We start from the raw sequence: 9,633 nt of genomic DNA on the forward strand, positions 1-9,633 counted from the left end.
CAGGGTCACACAGCTGAGAAGTGTCTGAGGCCATATTTGAACCTAGGACCTCCCATATCTAGGTCTAGCTCTCAATCCACTGAGCCCACCCAGCTGCCAGTTCTTTGCCAGCACAAAGATACATGTTATAAATATTAGGATATTTTCCTTTTTCCTTGATCATGTTAGAAAATAAAGCTAATAGTGGTGTTGCTGGGTCAAAATGTATACACAGTTTTATGAATCTTTAAATATAATTGCATATTGTTTTCCAAAATGATTGGATCCATTCACAGTTCCACCAGCAGTGCGTGTGTCCCCATTTTTCCACATCCCCTCCAACATTTGTCAATGTGCCTTTTTTAGTATTTTAACCAATCTGATAGGTATAAGATGATATTTCAGTGTCGTTTGGATTGGTATTTCTCTAATCAATAGTGATTTAGAATATTTTTTCATTATATTAATTATAGTTTTGATTTCTTCATCCCAAAATTATCTGTTCATAGCTTTTGACCATTTACCAATTGAGGAATGGTGCTAGTAATTGACAGACCTGTACAGTAAGGTCTTCTGACACCAATTCTAGTGCCATTTCTTCTATAGAAAAATTTCTTTTACTAGGAATGCAAGAGAGAAAGAAAGAGAGGAAAAAGAAAGGATATTGGAAACTGAAAAGAAAAGGTAGAAATAGAAACATGGAGAAAAGAGAAATAAAATGTCAAAAATAGAATATCTCCACTCATCTCTGGATTTTGTTATGCAGCCAGGCCTCCTGACCATGAATTGCTTCCCTTAAACCGATAACCTCTGAAATACTCCCTGCTTCTTCTCCCCATCCTCATTTAATTTCATTTATTTATATCTAGTTATCAAAAAAAGGATTATTATGGGCAAAGTCCTTGTAAGTGCCTACCTAATTTCTTTTTGATGTATTTAATATCTTCTCCCATACCTAACCCAACCACAAATATCTTCCCTTGGCATTCTCTCTTTCTTGAATTGCTGTTACCTTGATCTATCAATATAGGTATCAGAAGCTGGTGAAATAGCTAGCCTTTAAATGTCTTCATTGGTCTCCAAGCTGCCTGAAATTGGCAAAAGTCTGGCATAATTTAAAAGTAAATAAATACAAGCAGCACTCAACAGAAGGCTCCAAACATAAACAAATCTGTGCACATTTTGTTTATTTATGGGATTCATGCAAAGTGTCATACTCATTTCAAAAAATACTCTGTACTGGAGTGATTGATTAAACACAAGAATTAAGAAACTTTTTTAAAAAATTGGATTATATTGTTTTCAAACTAGGAATTTAACATGGGGAAAGTTGGTTTATTTTTTTCTAGGTTCTTTTTTCTGATCATCTCCAATTGCCTGTAGGGGGAAAATCCATTGTAATACTCTTTCCTTTTGCTATTTGCATCCCCATACTGAGCACTGTGCTTAGCACATAGTAAATATTTAATAAATGTTTGTTGGCTGACTGAATACCTCACATCAGTCATTAAAAAAAAAAGATTTTCCATTGATACTTAAAAAAATACCCCAAAACCACCCTGCCCAAGATGAGGAAAAGAGAACGTTTAAATGCAAATTCAGTGTCTTAAATATTATCATCATCTCCTCCGTATTAAAAAATATTAATGGATTATATCCACAGGTTTCCCAGCCCCTTCTACCCTTTCTGTATCACAGAAGGCATCATCTAGGAGACAGACATGCTTATACGAATTAAATTTTTCCTATTTTCACTTTTCAGTTAATTCTCCAGAGGTAACATTCACAACTTATTCTTCTAGTATTAATTCTTTAGCTGTGTTTGATGTTCTTTTGGTTCTACTCATTTTGCTCTTCATTATCTCTTGTAGTTCTTCCCAAGTTTTTTTTTTAATTTGCCTACATATTGTTTATGTCAAAGTAGCATACCATCAGAATCATATACACACAAAGAGCATGCTATAAATATTTAGAAACTTATAGATTATTTTCCTTAAGGGTATATACAGTTTCATAATTCTGGATGTAATTCCAAATTGCTCTCCAAAATGATTGAATCAGTTCATGGTGCCACAAACAATGTCCCTATTTTTCTATCTATATCCCCTCCAACATTTGTCATTTTGCCCTTTCGTCACACTGATAAGTGTTAGTTGATATCTCAGAATTGTTTTGGATTGTATTTCTCTCATTGGGAGTGATGTAGAAATTTTTTTTCATATATGTATATATGGCTTTGATTTCTTCATGTGAAAATTGTCTTTTCATATTTTTGCCCATTTTTCATTTAGGAGATGAATCTTATTCTTATAAATTCTGCAGAGATCTCTCTATATTTTAGATATGGAATCTCTATCTTAAGAAGCTGTCTATACATTTTTTTCTACAATTTTCTGCTTTTCTTCTAATCTTGGAAACATTTCCTTTATTTGTACAAGAACTTTTCAATTTAATGTACTAAAATTATCCATTTTAAATTTCAGAATGCTCCCCACATAGTGATGACTTATACATTCTTCTCTTCTGTATAAATCTGATAGGTAGTATGTTCCCTGTTCTTCTAATTTACTTATATTTCCTTTAATGTCTAGATAATGTATCCACTTTGATGTTATCTTAGTGAATGGTGTAAGGTATTGATCTATAACCAGTTTCTGCCAGTTTCTTTCCACTTGCCCCAACACGTTTTACCTAACAGCGATTTCTTATCCCAGAAACCTGTGTCTATGCTTTTGTCAAATGCAAGGATACTATAATCTTTTAGTGCTGTTTATTTTATGTCTGTCTTTTTTGACTAATCTACCTTTCTATTTCTTAATCAGTCCCACAAAATCACTCCTTTATAATGAAATTTAAAATCTGGCACTGCTAGATCTCCTTCCTGTATATTTTTCCACTAATTTTTTTATATTCTTGATCGTTTGTTTTTCCAAATGAATTTTAAATTATTTTTCCAGCTTAACAAAAAATATTTTGGTAATTTAATCGATAAATCTTTTTCCTATTTTGAAGGACTGACCTCTCATATGTAAACTGAGTTGCCTATGACTTTGGAACTCTTCCTGCTCTAACAAAAAGTTCCTGGCTGGGCTGGAATCAAGCCCATTTCTTTGGGTTTCTGGTCCTTCCTATGGATTTTCCTTTTTGCTTATGTAACTAAAACCCTGACTTATTGGTTTTTTCCCTTTGATCTTGATGATTACTCACTTTTCCTATTTCTCTTGTTTTGTCTTTTGATGTTTATCATTTTTTTGTTTTCTCATTGAATTTTCTTTGTTCTTTCATATTTTTCAGGGGCTTTGCTATTTCTTAATGTTTTTCTATCTTCTCATCTATTTTCTTCCAAACATTCTAATGTCTATCTCTTATTATTGAGTTCTTGCATCCAATATTGGAATACTTGAGGCTATATCCATTCTTATTCTTGATCTCTACTTGTGCTTTTTGTAAAGTTGCTTTCATCTTTTTTCCCCTCTTTTGGATTTCTTCTAACCCATAGCACCATTTCATTGCATTAGGAGTTTTCTTCTGTTTATTCAAGTTTCTAAATACAGTTCCTGAATTGGGACTTGGAGCAGAGTTAGGTTCTCTCTCTTCGATATTCTTCAGTAGAGTGATTGTGTCCTTTTCTCCCGCATTCCCATCATCTTTTGCTTTCTTCCAAATCCCCAGGTAGCTGGAGTTTAGATCATCGATTGACCTCTGGCTTAGTCTCTGGTTTCTGTTTACTTTTTCTAGTGTCCTGACCTACACTGGCTATGGTGCATCTATCTCCTTGAAGAGTCATTTGCCTGTGAGTTTAGTGATTTTAAACTTCATCCTCCTGTATGGCTTTATACCAAATTAAATATATTGAGCAGAATTGGGAAAAGGAATGTTAGTTCAAAATGAAGCAACATCTGTGAAGAAAGAGTGTGGTATTTATAGAAGAAATTCCTCCCTTCTTTCATTCGTTCTTTCTTTCTCTTTCCTTCTTTCTTTCCTTTTTTCCTCCCTCCCTCCCTTCCTCCCTCTCTCCCTCCCCCTCCCTCCCTTTCTTTCTTTCTTTCTTTCTTTCTTTCTTTCTTTCTTTCTTTCTTTCTTTCTTTCTTTCTTTCTTTCTTTCTTTCTTTCTTTCTTTCTTTCTTTCTTTCTTTCTTTCTCTTTCCTTTTTTTTCCCCTCTATATCACGCTTGAATGGTGGCATGCAAGAGTGAGCCCAAAATATGATAAGAGATAGAATGGGAAGTTATACCACATTTTATAATGGAGTTAGATTAAAATATCACGGAGAGTAGGCCATTGGATATTTAGGTAACAGAAGGAGTTCATTAACAGTAATTTGATTAATTTATGGAACAAACAACTCAATAATATCTAGCTATTAAGGTTTTACTAGGTACAATGACCTGGTCTATTATCTGTGTATTTATCCAAAGATAAATACCATTCATTTCCTGCCCTCAAGGAATCTATAATCTAACTGAAAAGGAGAGAAGCCAACTATAAAAATATTTGTGATATGAACGAGTTATAATTGAAGAGGAGAGGGCAAAGCAAAAAGCTATGAGAAATTTGAAGAAAGACTTTTTTTTTACTTCTAGGAGATTAGGGGAGGTTATAAAGAAAAGCTTCAGAGAGGAGGTGCCATTTGAGTTGGATCTTAGAGAGAGAAGGAGGTTTTAATATTTCTTTTAATGAACTAATATAAACATATTGAGTTAGGTGCCATTTAGGAATAGCATGATTCTAGGAGATGGAAATTTCTTTACCCTAAATTCTGAGAGTAGACTTCTTTTCTTTTCTGATTACTGTAAGGAAGCAGTACTGAACTGTCTGGCTTTCCCTGTGAATCATGTCTTTGGGCCAAGGAGAAACAATCTAAAGAAATTAAAAGAAAAAGCAGAGACATCTTATCACTTTCAGAATAAGTGCAAAGTAATTTTAAGCTAAGACAAGTAAAGGGGCATGTCAATCCATCTGGACACTTCTCCTTTTGATTGCTGATCACTTATTACCTGGACCTCCCTATTTCATCTTTGCTTGCTTACCGAATGGTTTTCCTCTTGGTTGCCCTATAAATTCATTTCCTACCACATTTAATATTGACTTACTCATTAAGACTTGAGATTTAGCTTTGAAATATTAAATCACTTTTCACATCTCCTCTCCTGGTTTTTGCCTTTTATTATTTTTAACCCATTGAGTCTAAAGTACAAATGTACTCAGTGTTAGAGATTAAAGAAAAGAGAAGAAAATCATAAATATGCTTCTCCCTCTCATTTTTTTTCATTATTGGGCCTTAGGCACACGAAAAAAATTCTTAGCTTCACATTAAAATCTAAGTCTTCTCTTGCTTCACCAATTTTCAGGTTCAATATCTTGCTTATTTCTAGGATCTTTCAAAGGAATAATTCACATTCTTTCCTTTTAGTGAAAATCCAGTTATTTTCTTTCATGTTCTAAGCCTCAGCATTCTAGGATATTGTATTTCTGGATGCCAGTCAATTCCCTTTGATTCTTGAAACACTATACTGCAATTTTTCATTTGTTATTATAATCATGCTATTCTGGTTATTTTACCTTAAAAATTTAAGATTTTTTTCTTTTCTGTTTATGAAATTTGTTCTATTATATAGTTTTGAAATTTGACTACAATCTGTCTAATAATTTAAATTTGGGTTTTTTCTTGCTTTATTTTAGAATACCCTGAATTAAATGCAATCATGGCCTCTCTCTCTAGACCAATAAATATTTATTAAGCATGTTCTATGTGTTAGGACCTGTACTAAGCACTGTGGATACAATTAATAAGAAGAAAGGCAGTCCTTGACCTCTTATCATTCAGTTGTTGATCTTCAGACAAAGATACTGGAGTGGTTGGCCATTTCCTTCTCCAGCTTATCTTACATATGAAGAAACTGAGGTAAACAGGATGAAATGACTAGGCTAGGGTCACATAGAAAGTGAGAGTCTGAGATGCAATCTTCCTTCAGGAAGATGAATATTCCTGACTCCAGGTCTGGCACTCTATCCACTGAGCCCTCTAGGAGACTCTCAATTCATTAGAACAAGAAACTCAAAAGGAGTGAGGAAAGTGGGAGTGGGGACATCAAGAGGTATACAGCAAAAGATTGCTGAATCTAAGGGGCAGCTGGGTAGCTCAGTGGATTGAGAGCCAGGCCTAGAGACAGGAGGTCCTAGGTTCAAATCCGGCCTCAGACACTTCCCAGCTGTGTGACCCTGGGCAAGTCACTTGACCCCCATTGCCTACCCTTACCAATCTTCCACCTATAAGTCAATACACAGAAGTTAAGGGTTTAAAATAAAAAAAAAAAAAAAGATTGCTGAATCTAGAAATCACAGCAGATGCAGGGTGGAGTGAGCCCCAAAGTCCACTTTGGGAGAGAGTTTGGTATTCCACCTTCTAGCCCTCAAGTAAAAGGGGAGAAGAGGCTAAAGGAGGCAGTATTAGTCAAATCTTCAATTAATGTAACTATGTGCTTTTTCAGATTATTTCCCATGCTTACCACACACTCTTTTATTTCTGGCTTGGAATCCTCAGCTTCCTTTAACACACAATTCAAGCATTACCTTCTGCAAGAGCCTTTTAGATATCAGTAGCATTTTTGTCTTATCAAAGGAGGCTTGGTAATGTGCTTTCTTTCTCTTTTGGTGTAATTAATTGTGCCTTAAATATGTGATAGAATTGAGTTATAAATTTGCCTCTTTTTTTCTTCATTTCATTCACAAGTTCATATACAGCTTGTTCAAATTCTTTTTCTAAGATCAAGTTGTTTGAATCTTTTATTTTTCTTCCATGATATCTGAGCATTATATAGCTTTATAAATATTGATCCATTTCATTTAAATTTCAATTTTTTGGCAAATAACTGAGTATAAGTCTTGATTGTTGTGTATATTTTCTCACCATTCTGTGAACATTTTTCATTTTTATTTTATTAACTTGTTTTTCTTCTCTCTTTATATTTAGTATTTAATATACATGTTTACATATTAAGAACCCATAAGTCAAATGTCCACATTTCATTACCCCATTCTGTATGGAAGATCAATACCATTAGAAGATTTGAGTCTGGTAAAAGAGAAATTCCTAGGTATACATTTAAATCTTTGAACTATGCTAATGTAAGCTAGAAACTCTAAGTCCATTTGGAGTATTTTTGTTTTTCTTGCTCCAAATATATGTTTCAATAATATCCTATTCTTTCCCACATGTGAACAAAATGCTAGGATTCATTGGTGCAGTACCTGAATCATATGCATGAGGCATGTTCCAATGATCACTGCACACAAACAACTCAATTCAGTGAAATACATGTTTATCAGTCAGTCATCAACAGGACTTTATCATGTACTTTCTATGTGTAGGATATATGATAAGTGTTGTAGAGACAAAGAAAAAAATAGTACCTTCCCTCAAGGAACTTGCATTCAAATGAAAGAAAAAGTACAAACAGAAATCCATAAATACAAAGTAGATATAATCTAAGAAGCCTCCTGTAGAAGACAGTGTTTGAATCATGTCTTAAAGAAAGTCAAGGATTTTAAGAGTTAAAAATAAGAATTTTTCTAAACATGAGGAATAATCTAAAAGGGCACACAGAAATGAAGTAGAGTGCAATGGACGAGAAATTTGTTGCTGTTGTTCTGTTTTTTCTGACTCTTCATTTCATGGCAAAAAATATCATTTGTTGTTTGCCATTGGAGTTTGTCATTTCTAACACCAGTGCATTATGACTAATAGAGTTTAAGTGACTTGCATGATTTTAATAGCTATGATGTGTCTGAGGCCACATTTGAACTCAGTCTTTTTGACTCCAGGTTCAGTGCTTCATCCACTGAGCCACCTAGCTGCTTAAGTGTAAGGAATCAAAAGTAGGAAATGATAGTTGAAATTTAGAATGCATGCAAAAGATATAAAAAGGATATATTTTCCACATCCAAAGAAAGAACTGTGGGAAGAGAAACACAGAAGAAAAACAACTGCTTTATCACATGGGTTGATGGGGATATGATTAGGGATATAGACTCTAAACAATCACCCCAGTGCAAATATTAATAATATGGAAATAGGTCTTGATCAATAACACATGTAAAACCCAGTGGAATTGCTCATTGGCTATGGGAGGGGGGTGAGAGGAGGGGAGGGAAAGAACATGAATCATGTAACCATGGAAAAATATTCAAAATTAATTAAATAAATAAATTTGATGTTTTAAAAAAAGGTTAGATTTTGAAGAACTGAAAAGGGGAGACTTCATTTGGACCTAGATGTAAAAGGGAGTTATTATAATTTACTTAGTAGGGAGTGACATGTTCAGTATAGACTTCAGCAAGATGATTTTATCAATTATGTGGAGGATGGATTGACATGGGAAAAGACATGGAGCATAGAGTCCAAATAGAATGATATTATAATAATTCAAGTAAAAGTTTCAACCCCTAAACTAGGATGGTAGCTACAGCTATTGAGAGAAGGGAATAAATGTGAGAAATGTCATAGAGAAAGATATTACAAGATTTGGCAACTATTTGGAAGCACAGAGTAACTGAGAGGAGATGAGGATGACACTGATGTTGCTAACCTGGAGGGTTTTTCATTGCAAGCCTAGATAGTACCCTTGACAGTAATAGGATATTTCAAAAAATTAGGCTTTTGGGAAAAGATAATGAGTTTAATTTTGAACATTTGGGATCACTATTGATCATTTACTTCAAAATGTCTAATAGTTAATTATGAAGAACTAGAGCTTAGAGAAAAGACGAGGGATGGACAAAAAGATCTGTGCATTATTTGCATGTATGTGATCACTGAAACAATCAGAGACAATAAATTAATCTAAAGATAGAGTAATGTTAGAAAAGAGAAGAGACCTGTTGAAGCTTTCTAGTGATCAAGGCATTCTGTTTAGTACTGGGGTTACAAAGGTATAAAACAGCATCATTCCTGTCCTCAGAGTTTAAAATTTAGTCAGGAAATGAGATGCTTACATAGAAATATAATAGAAATTAGAGTGAGAACAGAAACTAGGCTTGATTGTTATATTCCAGGTAGGAAGATAGAGTCTGACTTGATTTTGAAGGAAAAAAAGAACCAGAGTTAGCAATGTTCATTGAGTTCAATACAAAAATGGAAGTCAGTTTACATAAATGTATAGAAGGCAGAATGAGATATTGTAGGATAGAGCACAGATTTTTGTAAATTCTGCTAGACATCAAAACAACATTTACTTTAATTCTAGACTCCCAAAATGATGCTTTCTGCATTCATAAAAATATATATTTTGATTATATTAAACTAAAAAGTTTTTGTACAAACAAAAACAAAGTAGTCAAAATCAGAAGGGAAACAACAAATTGGGAAAAAATCTTTATAACGAAAAACTCTTACAGGGGTCTAATTACTCAAAATGCTCAAAAGCATTTAATTTACATTTTGTAATTTTCTCTAACTCTTGCTTGGTTTTAAAGTCTTTCCTTTCCCACAGATCTGACCAGTAAACTATTCTTTGTTCACTTAACTTGTTTATAGTTTCCCTCTTTATATTCAAGTCATTCACCCATTCTGAATTTATCTTGGTGTAGGGTGTGAGATGTTGATCTAGACCTAATCTCTCCCATATTGTTTTCCAAATTTCCCAGCAGTTTTTG

This window comes from Gracilinanus agilis, chromosome 6, assembly GCF_016433145.1.
Source record: "Gracilinanus agilis isolate LMUSP501 chromosome 6, AgileGrace, whole genome shotgun sequence".
NCBI classification, from domain to species: Eukaryota; Metazoa; Chordata; class Mammalia; order Didelphimorphia; family Didelphidae; genus Gracilinanus; species Gracilinanus agilis.